This window comes from Saccostrea cucullata, unplaced genomic scaffold (assembly GCF_032062105.1).
Source record: "Saccostrea cucullata isolate Sc308-1 unplaced genomic scaffold, CSIRO_AGI_Scuc_v1 ctg8718, whole genome shotgun sequence".
Taxonomy (NCBI): Eukaryota; Metazoa; Mollusca; class Bivalvia; order Ostreida; family Ostreidae; genus Saccostrea; species Saccostrea cuccullata.
In genome coordinates, this window is record NW_026921959.1 from 53,492 (window position 1) to 76,332 (window position 22,841).

The 22,841-nt window shown below is 35.0% G+C and overlaps 1 long non-coding RNA gene across 1 annotated transcript; it reads left to right on the forward strand.

Moving 5' to 3' along the window:
• The first annotated feature begins 13,330 nt into the window (after positions 1 to 13,330).
• On the forward strand, positions 13,331 to 15,354 carry LOC134260963 (uncharacterized). The gene is made up of 4 exons (XR_009990685.1): positions 13,331 to 13,825; positions 14,440 to 14,500; positions 14,829 to 14,902; positions 15,115 to 15,354. It is a non-coding gene; the product is annotated as an uncharacterized LOC134260963 (long non-coding RNA).
• The last annotated feature ends 7,487 nt before the right edge of the window (positions 15,355 to 22,841 follow it).

The following is a 22,841-nucleotide window of genomic DNA, read 5'->3' on the forward strand; positions in this document are numbered from 1 at the left end:
GTACCATCACCATTTTTTCAAAGAAGTAATATGTGGCCCCTAGTACTCCACCCCAAAAATTTCAGACCCCAGGGTAGGGGACTTCGATGTCCCCGAGCCCGATGTTTATTCGTATAGTATTATATAGTAGGGCTAAAAACTAGAAGACCATATCTCGGAAACTAGAGATGGTACCATCACCATTTTTTCATAGAAGTGGAATCTGGCCCCTAGTACCCCATCCCCAAAATTTCAGATCCCAGGGTAGGGGACTTCGATGTCCCCGAGCCCAATGTTTATTCGTATAGTATTATATAGTAGGGCTAAAAACTAAAAGACCATATCTCGGAAACTAGAGATGGTACCATCACCATTTTTTCATAGAAGTGGTATCTGGCCCCTAGTACCCCACCCCCAAAATTTCAGACCCCAGGGTAGGGGACTTCGATGTCCCCGAGCCCGATGTTTATTCGTATAGTATTATATAGTAGGGCTAAAAACTAGAAGACCATATCTCGGAAACTAGAGATGGTACCATCACCATTTTTTCAAAGAAGTAATATGTGGCCCCTAGTACTCCACCCCAAAAATTTCAGACCCCAGGGTAGGGGACTTCGATGTCCCCGAGCCCAATGTTTATTCGTATAGTATTATATAGTAGGGCTAAAAACTAGAAGACCATATCTCGGAAACTAGAGATGGTACCATCACCATTTTTTCATAGAAGTGGAATCTGGCCCCTAGTACCCCATCCCCAAAATTTCAGATCCCAGGGTAGGGGACTTCGATGTCCCCGAGCCCAATGTTTATTCGTATAGTATTATATAGTACGGCTAAAAACTAAAAGACCATATCTCGGAAACTAGAGATGGTACCATCACCATTTTTTCATAGAAGTGGTATCTGGCCCCTAGTACCCCACCCCCAAAATTTCAGACCCCAGGGTAGGGGACTTCGATGTCCCCGAGCCCGATGTTTATTCGTATAGTATTATATAGTAGGGCTAAAAACTAGAAGACCATATCTCGGAAACTAGAGATGGTACCATCACCATTTTTTCAAAGAAGTAATATGTGGCCCCTAGTACTCCACCCCAAAAATTTCAGACCCCAGGGTAGGGGACTTCGATGTCCCCGAGCCCAATGTTTATTCGTATAGTATTATATAGTAGGGCTAAAAACTAGAAGACCATATCTCGGAAACTAGAGATGGTACCATCACCATTTTTTCATAGAAGTGGTATCTGGCCCCTAGTACCCCACCCCCAAAATTTCAGACCCCAGGGTAGGGGACTTCGATGTCCCCGAGCCCGATGTTTATTCGTATAGTATTATATAGTAGGGCTAAAAACTAGAAGACCATATCTCGGAAACTAGAGATGGTACCATCACCATTTTTTCAAAGAAGTAATATGTGGCCCCTAGTACTCCACCCCAAAAATTTCAGACCCCAGGGTAGGGGACTTCGATGTCCCCGAGCCCAATGTTTATTCGTATAGTATTATATAGTAGGGCTAAAAACTAGAAGACCATATCTCGGAAACTAGAGATGGTACCATCACCATTTTTTCATAGAAGTGGAATCTGGCCCCTAGTACCCCATCCCCAAAATTTCAGATCCCAGGGTAGGGGACTTCGATGTCCCCGAGCCCAATGTTTATTCGTATAGTATTATATAGTACGGCTAAAAACTAAAAGACCATATCTCGGAAACTAGAGATGGTACCATCACCATTTTTTCATAGAAGTGGTATCTGGCCCCTAGTACCCCACCCCCAAAATTTCAGACCCCAGGGTAGGGGACTTCGATGTCCCCGAGCCCGATGTTTATTCGTATAGTATTATATAGTAGGGCTAAAAACTAGAAGACCATATCTCGGAAACTAGAGATGGTACCATCACCATTTTTTCAAAGAAGTAATATGTGGCCCCTAGTACCCCACCCCAAAAATTTCAGACCCCAGGGTAGGGGACTTCGATGTCCCCGAGCCCAATGTTTATTCGTATAGTATTATATAGTAGGGCTAAAAACTAGAAGACCATATCTCGGAAACTAGAGATGGTACCATCACCATTTTTTCATAGAAGTGGAATCTGGCCCCTAGTACCCCATCCCCAAAATTTCAGACCCCAGGGTAGGGGACTTCGATGTCCCCGAGCCCAATGTTTATTCGTATAGTATTATATAGTAGGGCTAAAAACTAAAAGACCATATCTCGGAAACTGGAGATGGTACCATCACCATTTTTTCATAGAAGTGGAATCTGGCCCCTAGTACCCCATCCCCAAAATTTCAGATCCCAGGGTAGGGGACTTCGATGTCCCCGAGCCCGATGTTTATTCGTATAGTATTATATAGTAGGGCTAAAAACTAGAAGACCATATCTCGGAAACTAGAGATGGTACCATCACCATTTTTTCATAGAAGTGGTATCTGGCCCCTAGTACCCCACCCCCAAAATTTCAGACCACACAGTGTATGTTTTAATTTTGAATTGCGAACTGCGTTCTAGAACGCAGTTCACTTTTGAATTGCGAATAGCGAACTGCGAACTGCGTTCTAAAATCTGAACGCCCGGTTGATGACGAATAATGTAATTCTCGATCCCAAATTAGGTTTGCACATAGTAACGGAAAATTATCTAAGCAAGAAACTTGATGAAATGATTATTGTCTTTCAATTTTCTTAAAATGTCTTTGTCCTTGTTTTGAGTTCTAAGTGAATGATAAACAAGATTTTTTTGTATTAAAATAAAGAGATTTCAGCAATAAGAAAAATAAGGGATATCTGCAAACAAAACGGCGAAAGAGGATAAGTCAGTTGTAGAGGTGAACCTTTGAAAACCTTAATAAATCATAATTTTCTAAAATAAATCTAAAATTATTACCTCAGGTAAATACTGTTAATTGTATTTATACGTACAATTGGGTGTAAAGAATTTGAAAACACGTATTTACATATATGTAAGATAATAAATAAATAGAGAATATTACATACTCAAATGTATGTCATATCAGCTCAAGTGGCCCCATATCAGCCCGAGGGCCGGTATTCTATTTATCATATAATTGACATACTTAATGTGTGGGTTAACACAAAGTCAATGAAGAATGTTTCGTGACTGTTTTTCCACCTTTTTTTCTTTGAAATATTAATCAGAGTCAAGTATAATGTACTTAAAAATAATAAAGCCTACTAAATGTTACCAAGCACTTTCCTCAAATATATATTTTATATCTCTTTGTTTTATATAAAAATTATGCATATTCGTCATTTTCTTTTGATTTCTGTATTGCCTTCAATGTATAGGTACATGAAAAAAAGAAAGAAAATGATCAGTATTCAAGAACAAAGGTGCATAAAACAAAACAAAACAGGAGCAGAGCAAATAAGGACTTCCAAAACATCAGAGATGGGATCAGGTGTCATGGTAAAGTGAACATCCCCTGCCGTGTGCTCTATGTCATGATCGGGAACTAGCGAGAAAACTCGTCGTGAATGTGGCGTATTGCGACGTCATTCATATCACACAATTAGTAGAATTAATACCTAGTATAACTTTGGCCAGGACTAGCATTTGCAGAAAGGTCACTGTTTATCGCATTTCATACCTCACATTTCCTGTTTTCCATTAGTTAGAGTCTTTGACTCAATGCCTCAAAATAAGATTTTTTTTCATTTTTCTTTTATTGTCCTTTTCGGAAACCCTTTTCTAGTTAAAGTTGGCTCATTACATCAACAGTTTATTTTAGAGTTCAATACAGCATCACTTGTAGTGTAGATGTCAAATATCCAGATAGGGGTATTGATATCATAAATTTTCTTTATATATTTTTATTTTTTTTTCTAATTTTAATGAAATGTTTTATTTCAAGTTTATTATTAACATATTTTCAGAACTTTTAGTGTCAAATGATGGGCATCTTCTTGAGACAAGTACACACAGTGAAAATGTCTCATAATTCCTAATAATAATTTTAAAAAAATAATTTTCACCTAGAAAACAGCTAATGTCATTATTTTTTTTTTTTTAATATATGCATAAAACATTAAGAAAATGAGTTTTTAAGAGAAAGGTAGGTATTTCAACGGATTACATGTGTCAAATTGAATGAAGAATGTTTAAATGAAATGAAAAATCCATTTTAAAAATATAAAAAGTCCACTTTCAAGAGTTATCTTTCCTAATAACCCAAGACTCAAAACACTAAGGAACGTTTGACATTACATCTAAAATTCAGAACAAAGCTTTAAATTGCCAGAGTATACATTTAAATCAATAAAGCAAACATATAAATTAACACCAAAACAGTAAATAGTGCAAAAAAAAAATTCTTTCAACAATGTTGCAGATTTTAACACGAATTTCCTCCATACAAACATGTCATTGATTGATAGAGCTTTGAAATTGACATTACTTGTTTGGCGAAGATTTGACTGTTGTTTTCTTTTGTTTCTGTTTAAAAGCAATTCTTCTTATGGATAATGAATCCGCTTTTTTATTTTCACTGTTTAAAACACTGCATGTTACATCTATTTTTAGAGCGTTTTAAAGGTCAGGGTCATATTACATGTATAGAGGTACCTGTACAATTTTTCCCCAGAGGAAACCGGTCGACACAATGGTGGTTTATTTTTTGTGTAGTACGTCATGGAAATGTCTCTATTCCGGAAAAATCACACAACTTCACATAGTGATAACTCAACTACAAATCAAATGTTGAAAATTTTATTTCTATTTGCATCAAAATGGTCATCTCTTTTAATGATTGATTGATTGTATGTTGTTTAACGTCCCTCTCCAGAATTTTTCACTCATATGGAGACGCCACCACTTGCCGCTGGAGGTCTACAAATTTTGTCCTATGCTTGGCACTCAGGGCCTTTGATCAGTGAGGGATCTTTTTCGTGCCAGCACCTACTGCGACACGGGGCCTCGGTTTATACGGTCTCATCCGAAGGACCGGTCTCCACGTCCCGCAGTGGGATTCGAAATTGCGACGTTAGATTGACTCCTTACTTCGCGACTCTAGAGCAAACGCTCTAACCAAGAGCAGACACTCTAACCACTGCGCCACGCGGGCGACTTCTTTTAATGAAAAATAAACCATCATAACGAAAGCACTGGTGTAAAAATGTATTAAAATTATTGGGCAGCTCATATATGCTTACTGCCTCTGATTCTTTCTCAGTAACTATGAGTTCGATGGAGACCAAACTTGCATGGATGATACATCTTAGGATGCACACTACCAGACAGGCTTCGGATGCTGATGCTGAATCTGAAAAAAAAATTTCTTTTTGAGTGAACAGGTTAAAGATTTTTTATGCAGGTCTCATTTTCAAGTAACGATGAGTCCTTTCTTGAGCAAACTTGCAAGGCCGATACATTTAAATTATTATTATGACAGTAACTTGATCCGAAGGGTCGTATCACGTCGAGTTGACAGGCGTGGATCATCACATCTAACGAGACGCAAAGTTACTGTTATAATGATAAATTTATTTCATACCCCCTCATAACTAGCAAAATACATGTATTGCGAAATAAAACTCGCTATATAATACCAATTATATCAATTGTATAATATTTATCCATAAAACGAAGCATCATAACAGCGGACTTTAATTTCTGCGTAATACGTCATCAATTTCAGAGAGTGGTGATATGGATTCAGAAAACTTCAGTGTGGTAATTCGAAAAGTCAGATCACGGGGTCACGTGATTGTGTAAATTCAACAATAAAATTGAGTGATACGCATTAGGTATTTAATACATATTAGGATGCACACTAATAGGCTTGATTCGGGTGCTGGATTTTTCAAAATATTTTTGGATGAGTAAGTAGGTTAAAGTTCCGGAGCAGCTTCATCCTAAAGAAGGTAAAGCCCTTACTGGGCCAAATTTGCAAGGGTTAATTATCTTTGGATGCAACCAAAAAATGGATCTGCTTTAGCTCCTGGATCTGACATACTTTTTATTCAAGACAATGGACCAGGTCAAATTTATGGTTACAGGTCTACCTTAACAAACAAGATGTGTTTGTGCAACAAAGTTACAAAAACTATTTTAGCATATAGGTCACAGTCAAGGTCACAATTTCATTGATATTAATGTTATTTGAGAGAACTTTAGTAGTGGATTATGCATACAAAATATAAAGTCTTTATCTCCTATGGTTCAAAATTTATGGCAAAAGTTCGAAAATAGCTATTTTTAACATTAAGGTCACAGTCAAGGTCACAAGTTCAACGACTTTGGTTTCATTTATATGAAGTTTATTAGTGAAGTATGCATACCGAATATGAAGTCTCTATCTTTTATGGTTCAAAAGTTAAAGCAAAAGTTTGAAAAAAATATTTTAGCATGTAGGTCACAGTCAAGGTCACAAGGTCATTGACCTTGGTGTCTTTTGAAAGAACTTCATTAGTGGAGTATGATACCAAATATGAAGTCTCTATATCTCAAGGTTCAAAAGTTATGGCGAAGGTTAAAAGTTTTCAGCAGACAGAAAAACAGACAAACAGATAAACAAACAGACAGGACAAAACAATATACGCCTCGGATCTAACGATCTGGACGCATTAAAATACTATAGTTAACTATAGTTTACTATAGTAAATCAAAGTTTCAAAGTTTTCACTATAGTAAATCAAGGTTCCAAAATTTTTGCCATAGTAAATCAAAGTTCCAAAGTTATTACCATAGTAAATCAAAGTTCCAAAGTTTTTGCCATAGTAAATCAAAGTTCCAAAGTTATTACCATAGTAAAGCAAAGTTCTTAAGTTTTTACCGTAAAAATTTTTTACTATAGTAAATCAAAGCGTTAAAGTTTTGGTATGGAGTTTTATCAATTTTATGCTCCCGGATCGATAGATCCGGGGCGTATGTTGTTTTTCTCCTGTCTATTTGTTTGTTTGTCCCGAACTTTAACCTTCACCATAACTTTCGAACCATGAAAGACAGAGACTTCATATTTGGTGTACATACTTCACTAATTAAGCTCTTTCAAATGACACCAAGGTCAATGACCTTGTGACCTTGACTGTGGCCTATATGCTAAAAATAGTTTTTTCTGCAAACTTTAACCTTCACCAAAACTTTTGAACCATGAAAGATAGAGAGTTCATATTTGGTATGCATACTTCACTAAATACGCTCTTTCAAACGACACCAAGGTCAATGACTTGTGACCTTGACTGTGGCCTATATGCTAAAAATAGTTTTTTTTCTGCAAACTTTAACATTCACCATAATTTTTAAACCATGAAAGATATAGACTTCATATTTGGTATGCAAACTCCACTAATCAGGTTCTTCTATATGACAGCAAGGTCAATGACCTTGTGACCCTAACTGTGAGCTTAATGCTAAAAATACCTTTTTCCGAACTTTGTTGCCCCCAGGCGCTTAGTTGTTCACAAACATATCTTGTTTGTTATTTTTCTGTTTTAGGGGGATGACATTGGTTTGTTTGGGCTGATTTCTGTTGTTCATTTTGATTTAAATATTTTGAAATTTTTGGATAGTTTTATTCCAAAGAACCTCAAAGCTATATCAGACAAAATAGTTTAAATTTTGCAATTTAGATGTAAACTTCTTGATTGTATGCTTAACTAATTTTGGAGTGTGCCTTATTTACAGACACCGTTCATTGGGGTGAGTCTGTAGTCCGTGATTACCTATTTCTTTATTGCAAGAGATTGATGTAACTAGAACACTTAATTTTATCCAATTCTGTTAATTCTGTCTGTATTAGAACACAGAAATATTTAACGTATATTTCTTTTTTTAAAAAGTTAAAAACACAACAAACCAAATGAGAATAACATCTATTTATACAAACATAGTCCAAGTATTGGTGACGTGTTTACAATTATTACACAGGTATAAAACTGTGAGAATAAAAACACATTTATATTCAATTTCCTGGAATTGCTTAAACATCTATATCTATATCTATAACATCGAAATGTCTCTGGCTTCCACTCTCATACTTTCGGGAAGTTCCTTCTTTCAGCGTTCTCTTTCCCGCTCAATAGCCTCGTGATAATAACCGTTTTATTTCCCTCGGTTGGCTCTTTTTAGTGGAACAAAGGCGTCAGATTTCGGCCTGGAGATGTCTTGGAGATCTCGTTGGGGCATGCTGGGTAAATCCCGAGTGTATCAGGCGACATTTGGGTATAACAGTTTGCAACACACCTATGTCTCTGTGGAAGTAACCTGGAAAAAAGTAAATTATTGTGGTCATGGTAATACTTTTTGGTAATTAGAGAAATCCATTTTCTATTACAAAAATAATTTATTCCCAAACGGAACCAAAATCCCTGACCATCTCAAAGTAAGGGCGTGTTTTTCTGTCTCAAGGTCCACCCATTGGTCATCGCGCTTTTAAATACTGCATTTATCTTTGTAAACATATTATATTGACAGATAAATTTAATATTTATACAAATACAATTCAATAAACCATTTTGTATTTAAACTTTTTTTGGCCACCTTAAGGATACACCAAAGGCTTTTTTCAAGATTTTTGTCAATTTTGAGATTTTTGGCTAAGAAAACAATGCTAATCACTGCTTTATAATGCATGAAAAATTCTTGCTGATTATTAAATGGTTTTCTAATTATTCAAAATTAATCAAACATAAACACTAACACATGTGAATGTGCCGTTATTGAAGCTTCTGATTTGGTCTGTAACTGCCTGCTTCTGAAAGGAACAATAAATTACTGTGACCACTTGGGGAAGTCTTCACTAGCCACACAGATGCTATCAGTAATTAAACTACAGGGACTCTAGATTTAGGGAAGGAGATCTAACAGGTCACTAATGACCATGAAATAGGAGGTGGAGCTTAGCTCTTGCTATTTTGCCGAGAAATCTTTCTGATTCAGAATTGAACCTATTTTACTTCATTAAAAGCACCTAAATAAAGAACAGAACCTCCCATTCTTGTGAATATGCATAGGAAATATGGATAAGTGACAGGTATCCAAAGCTGAATCTCCGAGGTGTCATATATTTCCAGCTTTGGCAGACTTTGTTGTGTAATGGGTTTTTGCCCTCTACTGTAAAGTAAGATCAGACAGTTGGTGGTATTATTTGAAAGGATTCAGCTCCCTTATTTATCGACCAATTTCTCAGAAAACTGGCCAGAATGTGTCTCAAATGTGTTTTCACAAAACCGTATCTCAGATTTTTGATATCTTGCTCAGTTCTCGAATTATTGGGGGAAATGTAGAATTAGGCTAATAAATTGGTAACATTGAAAGACAAATGGATGTAACTTTTGAATAAGAAGATTTATCAAAAATCTGAGATACGGTTTTAAAGTTCAATCTTTAGTCTACATTGAGGCAAAATTTTGACTTTGAGAGGTGGAATACAAAAAAGTTGATTTATAAAATATAAATGCACTAATATTTACATTAAAATATTAATTATTTTTTAATAAGATAAAATTGAAAATTTAAATTAAGATCATTAAATAGTGAATTTAACAAGCTTTCAAATGATATATACTTTTAATATGTTATCTTTGTTAATGAAAGAATTACAAGCAAATTAAATTTTGCCCTTTGGAAACCTTTGGTGTATCCTTAATTTAAGTCACATGATCAATGATAATAAAGAGGCCATATAAAAATTTCAATAGTAGTTCTATATACAGTCAATTCTCGAATTATCGCCATTCGATTCATCGCCATTTCCGCAATACCGCCATGATTTCCCAAGAACGTTTTTCCTGCTATATAAAATTCTCTTTATAACGCCAAATTCGTATACCGCCATCCGCCACCCTGTTTTCACAACAAACGTCCATTTCTAAGTGTCAATTATCTCGATATACCGCCACAGGTGAGTGTGGTCAGTGAAGCGCGACTAATTGATTGACACTATCCCTGCTGTAAAGCATGCAAAGGCAGACAAGGTACATGTAATTAAGTAATTAAACAAGAACTAAATGAACAAAGATTTTAACATTAACACTGTTGTAATAATTTTGTTTTTTGTTTAATAAAAATCATTTCGTCACGGCTTTGCCACAAAAGCTGTCGTTGTTAAAGTACGCCGGTAACTATTTAATTTAGATGATCCCTGCTTTAAACATTGCAAAGTTTGCTGAAAAAATAATTATACGGTATAAATTGTGAATGTTTTATTAACAATGTTGCCATAAACAATAAATTTATTCAAGAATTCATTTTACTTACTATCGGCAATATATCACGACGATCGAACCCGCATGGGTTTTTTTTTTCAATAGAAGAACTGCAGATTTAAATGCACACCCATGTACGTGTCTTTATTTTATAACTGAACATTTTGTTTTAGCGAATTTGTACATTAAAAAAATTACTTGAAGTATTTTTAATCAGAAATATGTTTTTATATACATGTACATGTAATAATAAAAATAGAAACGCTAAAGGGTGTTTCTAAGAACGGTAACTCTACTTCTTGTTTTCCAGAAGATGGGAAATTCAATTCATCGCCAAATTCGTTATACCGCCATGATTTCTAAATTACAAAAGGTGGCGGTTTATCGAGAATTAACTGTACATTGACCTTGCTGCTGTTTTAAATGTGATTCATATTGCATTAGGAAACGTTTTTTGTAATGAAGCACTGGTTGAAATATAGGTGGACTTCACAAAGTAATATATTAATGTATTTTGATTACCTTCAGAAACATAACCGTGTAACTTTTTTTCTGCCTTCTATACCACTTTTTCAGTTTTTTATTTTATTTTCAATGAAAAGGATGACTCAATTCTTTTTGCACTAAATGTTACAAGTTTACACGCATATCAAAAACAAACTCAATTCGTCAAACTGATTATCAGAACGAGGACTGACGTCACGCCACAAATCTCACATAGATTTACTTTCCCCGGAGCTCGGTCAGTAGAGCGTTCTATCCGTGATCGAGAGGACATTATTTTGAAACTCGACCGCGACTGTTCTAAGTCGCTAAAACAATCGGTAGCAACTGTTTCCTCAAAATTGGCCCGGCATTTTGAAGTGATCCCTCACTTCTCAATGGCCGTGAGTGCCGAGAAGATTTCAAAATGTGAAGCCCTTCGCTGGTATATGGTAACGTCTTTTTATTAGAGAAAATTATTGAATGGGACTTAAAAAGCAATTAATGAATCTCTCATATAAATTATTTAAATCATAAAAAGGTAACGATAAAATATCTGAAGAGGAAGAACTGGAGAAGTATAAAAGATACGTGTCATTCTGACACTCTCTTAACAGATTCTTAAACATATTATCCATTTTTCTTTCTAAAACAAGAAATGAAAATTTGAAACCATTTCATGCAATCTTAACAAAACCTAGGCTTTCCCATGATATATGTCCAATATATATATTTTTTATTTCTTCGAATTCATTTTAATCTAAATCCGGCCCATTTAAAGAAAATCAATTATCATGTGTCATTAACTTTTAACAAATAATATCCACCTTTACTTGTATCCCTGTTTATTTGAGATAAGACGAAAATATGTTCATATATTACGTTTTCAAGTTCCATCCTTAAGATGAGTTGCTAACAAAATGAAACAAGAGGCTCAGGGGCCACAGCGCTCACCTGAGCACAGGGGCTTGAATTTACTCCCCCTCCCCTCCAGGCATTCATCATTTGAACAAACTAGAATCTACACTACGTGAGGATGATTCCATATAAATATCACTAATCATAGCTTTGAAGTACTTGAAAAGAAGATTTTAAAAGATTTCCCTATATATCCCTATGAAAAACTTGGGTCGTCCATTTTTGACCCCACCCTTGCCCCGGGGGGCATGATTTGAACAAACTTGTATCTACACTACCTGAGGATGATTCCACATGAGTTTCATCTTTCCTGGCCCCGTGGTTCTGGAGAAGAAGATTTTTAAAGATTTTTCCTATGTATTCCTATGCAAAACTTGGGTCGGCCATTTTGGCCCCACCCTAGCCCCGGGGGGTCATGATTGGAACAAACTTGAATCTACACTACCTGAGGATGATTCCACATGAGTTTCATCTTTCCTGGCCCAGTGGTTCTTGAGAAGGATTTTTAAAGATATTTCCTATATATTCCTACGTAAAATTTGGGTCGGCCATTTTTGGCCCCAACCTTGCCCCGGGGGTCATGATTTGAACAAACTTGTATCTACACTACCTGAGGATGATTCCACATGAGTTTCATCTTTCCTGGCCCCGTGGTTCTGGAGAAGAAGATTTTTAAAGATTTTTCCTATGTATTCCTATGCAAAACTTGGGTCGGCCATTTTGGCCCCACCCTAGCCCCGGGGGGTCATGATTGGAACAAACTTGAATCTACACTACCTGAGGATGATTCCACATGAGTTTCATCTTTCCTGGCCCAGTGGTTCTTGAGAAGGATTTTTAAAGATATTTCCTATATATTCCTACGTAAAATTTGGGTCGGCCATTTTTGGCCCCAACCTTGCCCCGGGGGTCATGATTTGAACAAACTTGTATCTACACTACCTGAGGATGATTCCACATGAGTTTCATCTTTCCTGGCCCCGTGGTTCTGGAGAAGAAGATTTTTAAAGATTTTTCCAATATATTCCTATGTAAAACTTGGGTCAGCCATTTTGGCCCCACCCTAGTCCCGGGGGTCATGATTTGAACAAACTTGTATCTACACTACCTGAGGATGATTCCATATGAGTTTCATCTTTCCTGGCCCAGTGGTTCTGAAGAAGAAGATTTTTAAAGATTTTTCCTATATATTCCTATGCAAAACTTTGATCGGCCATTTTGGCCCCACCCTACCCCCGGGGGTCACGATTTGAACAAACTTGAATCTACACTACCTGTGGATGATTCCACATGAGTTTCATCTTTCCTGGCCCAGTGGTTCTTGAGAAGGATTTTTAAAGATATTTCCTATATATTCCTATATACGTAAAATTTGGGTCGGCCATTTTTGGCCCCAACCTTGCCCCGGGGGTCATGATTTGAGCAAACTTGTATCTACACTACCTGAGGATGATTCCACATGAGTTTCATCTTTCCTGGCCCCGTGGTTCTGGAGAAGAAGATTTTTAAAGATTTTTCCAATATATTCCTATGTAAAACTTGGGTCAGCCATTTTGGACCCACCCTTGCCCCGGGGGTCATGATTTGAATAAACGTGAATCTACACTACCTGAGGATGATTCCACATGAGTTTCATCTTTCCTGGCCAGGTGGTTCTGAAGAAGAAGATTTTAAAAAAAATTTTCCTATATATTCCTATGCAAAACTTGGGTCGGTCATTTTGGCCCCACCCTTGCCCCGGGGGTCAAGATTTGAACAAACTTGAATCTGCATACAGTTAAGGCAACCCATGGAAAAAATATGGTAATGAGGTCATAATGAGGTTTGACGTCATGACAGTTGCTCCGCCCTGATTGATCCTTATAAGGAAATAGAGCTCAAAATAACTATTTACCGATATTTGCTAGAATTTGTTATAAACGGCAATATTTCCATGTCTAAATAAATAATTATTAGTGATTTTCTCCTATATAGAATGGCATGTTTTTAAATTAATTCTCTTTCTTGTGTGCCGTTTGGCTGCATTCGGCATCAGCCAAACGCTTGCACTCGATGACACGGAATGCTGTTTACATCTAAAAACGTGGCGACATCAGCTGAGATATGCAGTGGATTTAAATGCAATAATCAGACATTCTTCAAAGAAAATAGGGATAAGATAAGAGACAAGGCATTGTTTATCCCTATTACGAGAATATGAGGACATTATTACAGAAAATAAAGAGTGAGAAATCTGCACCAGCTCCCTAGATCCATCACTGCAGTGCATTCAGCCCAGGTATGTATGCACATGTATGTACATTATGTAGATATGCTTCTCTTAACATCGAAGAAAAAAACTATCGCGAGTGTGTACGTGTTTATTTAGATATATTATCACAGTCAGTGAAAAACTAATGCAATGCAGTGTGTGTCGCCCCCCCCCTCCCAACAGCCCACATAAAGTTGATCACTTTGTTTAACTAGAAATTTAAAAATGTGATTGTACTAAATATAGAGTCGATTAGCTTATTTTCTTTGAGACAACATGTGTAATAAGTGGGTTCAACAGTAATACAAACTTAGACTAAATTAAATTTGAAATTTCATTGCTGCAGTCAATGTGTTGACAATGATTTACTGAACATGTAATGTTGTTGTCTTTTTGGCATACAAACATGCTACATAACATGCATAATGTAAAAAATATTATTTGTATCATTGTCACGTAAACAAAGAACCTCCACTTTAGATCTATGGTTTTAAATTTTTAGAATTTCTAAATTAATGGGGGATAAAATATTTATTTTTTTTAGTTTGATTTCATGTCAATTTTTAAGTCAATTAATTTTTGTAATTTATACATAATTATTTTTTTTAATCATATGACATATAATACTTTTATTATTGTAGCAGTCAAGAGATCCAGACTTGAAGTATAAATAAATACAAAATGCATCCATTTCTCCACAGGGTATATACACTCATAAAGCATTTCACATTTTTTTTAACCATGCATGTGTGCATGATTAGGCCTATATTTATTTTTCATTCTGATAAAGATGAAAGAATGTTTTTTTTTTCATATTCTAATCATTTGTTCTTGTTAATGTCAGAGGTTTAATTTCCCAGAAGAGTTTTGTAATACAACTTTGTTTCCATTCAACTTTTATATGAATTTCACAAATTCACTACAGTATACAATATATCATGAATTGTTTTGTCAAATGTAAAAGTGATTTTATTTTACAATGTATTTTATTTAGTAATCTCATACCAATAGCATATATAATGTGTTGCAGATATTCCTAAAGAATAAGACCAATGGAATCATTCATGATCAGGCAGCAAGTTAATCCATGATGCAAGGAAAATGGTATGCTCCATATTAGCTATAAACCAAATTACCATGCAATATTCCTGGCAAACAATAAAATATAACAGTAGAATTGCAAACATTTAATTATGCATCCAATGCATGTTTCCATGCATTGATCTGAATTTAATTCAATTTTAAACACCAATTTACTCCCAATAATGTTATGTTACTACATGTAAGTCCTGATTTTCTCATACATGTATTTTCAGAATTGATTTCATCCACAAGAACATGAAGTGATGGAAAAAAAATTGCAGCTGCCCAGTATTCCTTGTACAGTCTATCTTAATTTGAAAAGCTGTTTATGAAATAAAATTTCTTCATAAAAAATTATTTGACTTTTTCATATACATGTACTTACTGTACAGGCGTTGAAAAGGCTATTAAGATTTGATAATCTTGACTTGCATTTATTTGTGTGGTGCCAGGCTGTCAATGTCCATCAAGATTTTTTTCCTGCATGTGCATTTTGTTAATTGGTTTTTCTTAATAATAGTAACTACAAAGGAGATTAAAGGCTCCCCTAATTGATTCAAAACAAGAAAGGGGACCACCATTTTATTATGAAGGGAAGAGGGGGGGGTGGCAACTTTTCCCAAGTCATTATTTTTTTTTTATTATTTCTTTTCATGTCAGTGAAGGACAGGTCTACCAATATTTATTTCCAATAAGATGAAGGACAGATCATTTATTTTCCTCCCTATTGAAAAATGTCTGAAAAGCTAAAAAAAATTATTGGAGGGGGAACACTGGTCTGGGGCAGATTAATTTTTTTTATCCTGTCTGGGACATATTTATTTTCAACATTTTTTGATCTACCCCCCCCCCCCCCCCCCCCCCCCCTTTTGGAATAAAATGGTAGTCCCTTTAACAAATACAGGAATTTGTATGTTTTTCACTAAGTCCTAGTTCTTAAAACGTGTGACTTAAATCCCATAGGAGTTGAAGGTTTTAAAGAAAGCCATGATATAATCTTGTATGCGAAAAAAATATTTGTACACAAGTGTATACATGTACATTAGAGACAGAGGGATATGATTATCAAATTAATTATTGATGGAGGCTATCAATTGACTATTATAATTGAATATCCCCATTTTTATTAACAATCGGCGTTTTAGATTACATGTTGCGGCAAACTTTACACGTACATTTCAGTGATTGGGATAAGCTAGGGAGTAAATGTGACAATGGCGCACTCCAAGTCAGTGTCAATGTGACATTTCAAAATTCAATGCGCCAAACAGACTTTTTATTGGGACATTTCCTAGTTCAAACTTGCAATTGATTACTTGCTGTTAGAATTTCAGTTGACTTGACTTAATTGAAATTGTCAAATTATTGAATGACAACATTAAAAGATACAAAATTAGTACATTTAAATTCACAAGTGTCAGAAAATATATAAACACTGCAAATTAATTTCAATTCCTTATTTTTTGTCTCCGATGTTAAAATGATTTAAAGCCTGGTTTAGATCTATACTGCTTCCCTCCGATTCATGTTAAATTTGTGGTTTGGTTTTTCCTCCGAGACTACATCTAACTACCAGATTCATCCCCATTCGTTCTGTCAGCATGTTATACTTCTTCCGGGTCATTTTCTACCGATTTACTTGAATTCTGTTCTTTGGGATTGTTAAAATTAAAAAAAGTCTGCCCTTTATCGGTACGAGGTATTTTCTTAGGCAGCATGCTGCACGCCTGACACCAGTTTATTCCGGGCGCATTAGCCAATCAGATAACACGTAACTGTTTGATTAGATACTGGAGAAAAGAAAGTCATAAGAACACTTTAATTAAACGACATTAAATACTATTTTATCAAGCGTAAATTGACAGTGATTGTTTTGGGAAATACTACAAGCGCTTGGGGGAAAGCTCAAAGTTTAAAAGTATGTAGTGCATGATTATAAATGCGTCACGATGGCGCAGCGATTTTAATTTTAATGTGACATTTTGAAATTTAATGCGACTATGGCGCGGGGCGCGTGCTTATCCCAATCACTGACATTTACATGTAGCTGCATGTGTGTTTACACAGATTCGAGGAAATGCGGAAGTCTGAAAGACGTCTTATAACATACATAATTCACACATTGTATAGAGAACGAAGTCACAAAATAGAAAGTAATATCCAGTGTTTTATGCATACTGTTCGATTAAGTAAAAAGATCCCAGCGCATTCTGCAAGTATAGGCCTAGTTATTTAAAATCTACGAGGTAAACAAACTTTATCAAGTACTACAGAGTTATCTCCCATGCTGGGTCAACGATGCGTTTGAAAACTATATTTAGACTGACTGTACCAAGATGTCAATTTTTAATCAAAAAGTTCAAGGGCAAGGCGACAATCTAATAAGTAGGTTTTTATTTTAAATTATTCATTTTACTGTATAGTTTTCAAAAAGTGATGCTCATTTCTTTGTAATCCTTTAGGTAATTTATAATTGCCGATGATATTAGGAAAATACCATATTTTTCATATACTACTGACTGTTTCAGGTGAATAACTTAAATGTATCGGAAAACCAACTGAATGAGCATCACTTTTGCGAAAGTATAGATACATAGGGACAATTTAAAACACTGTGCAGTTATTTGTTTGTTTGCCTTGCCCTTGAACTTTTTGGTTAAATTTAACATTTCATTTGTTGACCTAAAATCGGAGCCCACGTGACCTTAGAGGGTCACATGATCACAAAAATTCCTAGGTGAATAGCGATGGACATAATCTTCAAGATAACATAAAGCTTTTATAACTAGAGTGTCTTGCTGAAAAATAAAATAGTTAAATATTAACTGTATCGTTTTCGGTGACTTTTTATAGAAAATGTTGCCTTACCTGTACTTCACTACCTGAGGATGATTCCACAGGAGTTTCATCTTTCTTGGCCCAGTGGTTCTTGAGAAGAAGATTTTTAAAGATTTTTCCTATATATTCCTATGTAAAAATTTGGTCGGCCATTTAGGCCCCACCTTTGCCCCGGGGGTCATGATTTGAACAAACTTGTATCTACATTACCTGAGGATGATTCCACATGAGTTTCATCTTTCCTGGCCCAGTGGTTCTGGAGAAGAAGATATTTAAAAATTTTTCCTATATATTCCTATGTAAAACTAGATTCGGCCATTTTGGCCCCACCCTTGCCCCGGGGGTCATGATTTGAACAAACTTGAATCTACACTACCTGAGGATGATTCCACATGAGTTTCATCTTTCCTGGCCCAGCGGTTCTGGAGAAGAAGATTTTTTAAAGATTTTTCTTATATATTCCTATGTAAAACTAGGGTCGGCCATTTGGCCCCACCCTTGCTCCGGGGGTCATGATTTGAACAAACTTGAATCTACACTACCTGAGGATGATTCCACATGAATTTCATTTTTCCTGGCCCAGTGGTTCTGGAGAAAAAGATTTTTAAAGATTTTTCCTATATATTCCTATGTAAAACTTGGGTCGGCCATTTTGGCCCCACCCTTGCCCCGGGGGTCATGATTTGAACAAAGTTGAATCTACACTACCTGAGGATGCTTCCACATGAGTTTCATATTTCCTGGCCCAGCTGTTCTGGAGAAGAAGATTTTTTAAAAATGCCATTAATTTTTAACAAATTCATTATTATCTCCACTTGGAAAAGGACGTGGCCCTTCATTTGAACAAACTTGAATCCCCTTCACCCAAGGATACTTTGTGCCAAGTTTGGTTGAAATTGGCCCAGTGGTTCTTGAGAAGAAGATGAAAATGTGAAAAGTTTACGACAACAACGACAACGACGACGACAACAACGACGACAGACAACGGACAAATTTTGATCAGAAAAGCTCACTTGAGCCTTCAGCTCAGGTGAGCTAAAAAAGTCATGATGTTTCGTACAAAGTTAACAAAATCCACGGCAATTAAATATTTAGTACCCCCTTACCTCGCAGAGGAGATTAAATGGTTGTCTTTGACGAATAAAAGAATTACTTGAATCAATTCATTGAGATGTTTTTCATGTTAAGCATCGTATGTATCATAATAATTAATAGATTCGTGCAGTAATATTCCTTTTTACCATGTAAAGAAATGAAATTTGAAATTATTTCATGTAACCTTTACACAGCATTGCATACAAAAAATGTAATGATGTACATAAATCCCTGTGTAAACCCCAACCCCCTAAAACAATGTTCATGTATTGTAATTAAAATTAAAATCGGCTGACTTCATACAGTGATACGAGGTCTAGAAATTCTACTTTGAATATTAAATGATTCCAGGGCATCACACGCATACACCCCGGACACAACATTGATTTTTCGTCAATATCTTTATATACGAACTGTTTCATTAACAGGCAATTTGTACAAACGTTTATAAAGTAATCATGAATTTAACAATAATGTAAAAGTGATGATAAAGCAAAGCTTTCTTCTGATATTTGATCATAAACACAGTGTAGCGTCAATCTTGCTCCGATCCTCGGAATTGTGTTGAGGTGTTTGATAAAACTAGAAAGTGCCCAGTGGTTTCATAGGTATCCATAAACTCCTTAGATAATGCTTTCTTCCGTAGGTATTTGGTTTCTGGCGAAAAATATCCGTAAGTTGAGCAAATGGACAAAGAACCTACATTGACCCCCTTTCTCTCGCTTCGGAAGCATACACCCCGCGCACAACATAGTATACACCCCGCATGTTGGGATATACACGGTGATATAATCCTGAATGAAATTTAATATACGCTGGCCAAATATAAAGACATTGAGCGAACGCATTCAGCCTTAAAGAAAAAATAATAATAAAGTTTGCCTCAAAAACAATCTAGGGTGACGCACATGAATACCTTGTCTAAATATATCCCAATATGTTTTTGAAGGAGTTATGCTTTACTTTATGCAATGGATTTGATTGTAAAAAGATGTATACTTCATGAATTGTCTGAACAATTCTGATCAATCAATCAATAGATTAAAAAATAAAAATCTTTGTTTACCTAATATTGTAGGAAAAATTAAATGAAAGCCATACAATGAAATATATTGTAGATTTAAATGTTTTAATCCATTACAATATTAAACCCCCAGAAACCGAGTTCAAATCAATAACAGTTATACTTTGGTTAATTTGCAATTATCAATTAAGAAAAGAAATCATTGTGTGAACAGATAATATACATATTAGGATTTTTTATTTGCTATAATAACTTCTAACCCCGATCCACGCAACATTCTATATTCACGTGATGCCTATTATAAACTTTTTACAGAAGCTCCATTTCCAGGTAGGAAGTGTTAGGACCCTTAGTCTACCTGTTCATTTTTGATTAGTTCGCTTCGTGATCGGGAGGCCCGGGTTCGATTCTCGATCGCGGCGCCGCGTCATACCTAAGACGTAAACAAAGGTAGTGACTGTTCCTTCACCAAGCGCTCGGCACTAGAAGTGAAAGTCACGGGTCTTTCGGATATGACCTTAAAAACGTAGGTCCCGTGTCACGGTAGGCGTTGGCACGAAAAAGAACCCTCACTGCTCAATGGCCCTGAGTGCCGAGTATAGGTCTAAAATTTGAAGCCCTTCACCGGCATCGGTGACGTCTCCATATGCGTGAAAAATTCTCTAGAGGGACGTTCAACAATATACAATCAATCAATCAATCATTTTTGATTATCTTTTATATTGTCTATGGTGTATATTCGCCTGGAGTCATATCTTGTTGCATTCTTTCTTAGGTAAAGCGCAATTCTTGTCATTGATATGATGAAATGCATATGTTTATAGTTAGTTTTATGTTTCAAATTCCTTAAATAATTAGCTCATTTATAAACTTTATATGCAATGTTATACAATGAAACGATTTCTATAGCGCTTTATAATAAAGACACTCTAGTGCTCTTCACATTAAAAATACATAAGCATACAAAATGGAGACAAATTACTTTTAAAAAATAGTAAAACATACATTATATTTATTTGTGAATAAAAATTATGATATTTAAAGGTTTCATGTTTTCTAAAAGGCCATAAAATATTACTTACATACTGCACGTTGCCATGGAGTCACTATGATGAATTTATTACTATTGAAACATTTTTTTTAAATTCCACTTCTTTAATTTTTTCTTAGTATCTAGCTGATAAAATAGTGCTTACTAGAAGTATAATTAAATACCTTAAATCCTTGTTTCAACTCTAATGGTGATGAAAGATTAATTATAGCATGGAATAATACAAATGCAGACCAGACCTTATGCTTAATGAGCCAAGCAAACATCTATATGATCAAGCAAGTATCTTCATAATCAAGCAAATATTTGCATGTTTAATCTATTATCTGCATGTACATGTATATGCTAATATCTGCATGTTGAAGCTAATATCTACATGATCAAGAAAATATGTACATTTCTTAAATATTTGTCAGTCTCAACATTAATGGTTAATTATTGTATAATGAAAGAATAATTATAGCATTAAATATCAGAAATGAGTCCAGATCTGATGCTTAATGAACCAAGCAAACATCTAGCTAATATCTACATGATCAAGCTAATATCTGCATCTTCAATCTATTACCTGAATGATCAAACACATACCGGGTATGTACATAGTCAAGTAAATATGCACATAATCAAACAAATATTAGCATGATCAATGAAAATGTCTACATCTTCAGGCAAATTCCTACATGACCAAGCAATTAAAAAAGAAAATATTTACAAGATAAAAAAAAATTACATGTTCATCCAAATATCTACATGAAACAATAATCTGATCGAGAAAATATCATCTGGACATGTACAAAATAATGTTCACATAATCAGGAAAATATGTACAAAACCAAGTTAATGTCTTCATATCGAAAAGATATGTACGTACATGATGATGCAAACATCTGTATTTCTTACAATAATAAATTCCTCATCGAAATATATCGGAATATCAAGTTTTCATTTTTCGTCCAAATGTAATTGAAATACAGCTTCTACATTTTTATTTTATGGGAATTTTTGAACTGTTATCTTTTATCCAATTCAAATATCCAGGAAGAGTTATCAAATTAAAACATTTGATCATCAGATGCTCATATCTGACCCTAGATATAAGGAGACCGTTAGGCAATTGAATATACGAAATGTTTAATAACTAGTAAATAGGAATTTATAGAAAGAGTTTTATTTAAAAAAAAGTAATATTTGCCATAACATTTGAAAAAAATATCATTTATGTCTGTCACCCAACTAATTAAATGTATCCGATAGTTTATATGCAGAGTGATGATGAAATTGGTAAGTAGCCTTGAAATTGGAGAATAATGGGGTACAATTCAGTTTTCATAAAGAGAATGATGTTTGTAGATGATTCGCCCTTAATGCTGAATATTTGCACCGAGACAGATTCCATTTGGAGGGTTAAAAAAAATCCTAAATATGTGTTAATGAAACGAATAAAGTTAATGAATGTACCTTGTTAACAATATTTCATAGATATTTAATCAAACTTCAAATAATAACGTAATAGAACATATCAACATGATTTTGAATCTCATTTTTTGCTTATTGTTACATGTATAACACAGAGTCGAGGTTTAAAAATTCAATTTTCCTTGATGACTGATGTTTCAGTGGCTTCATACAACTTTTTTCACATTTTAAATGACTGTGATCTAACGACCCGGATTGAAACTGTACCTACGTTGGTCTGAGTCATCCTTTCAGAAAAAAAAAAACCACAATGCTGCAGAAACGATCTATGATGACGAACCGTAATACTGTCTATTGCTCACAAAGTATTGTGTAATGATGAGCCGCAAAATATGAAGAAATTATGCTTTATTTGTATTTAATGGAATTATTTTTTTTTATATAAGACGAGAGTATATTTTATGAATTTTCTGAAAAATCTGATCAATCACTAGATAACGAAATAAAATTTTTAATGCTTAATATTGTAAGTAAAA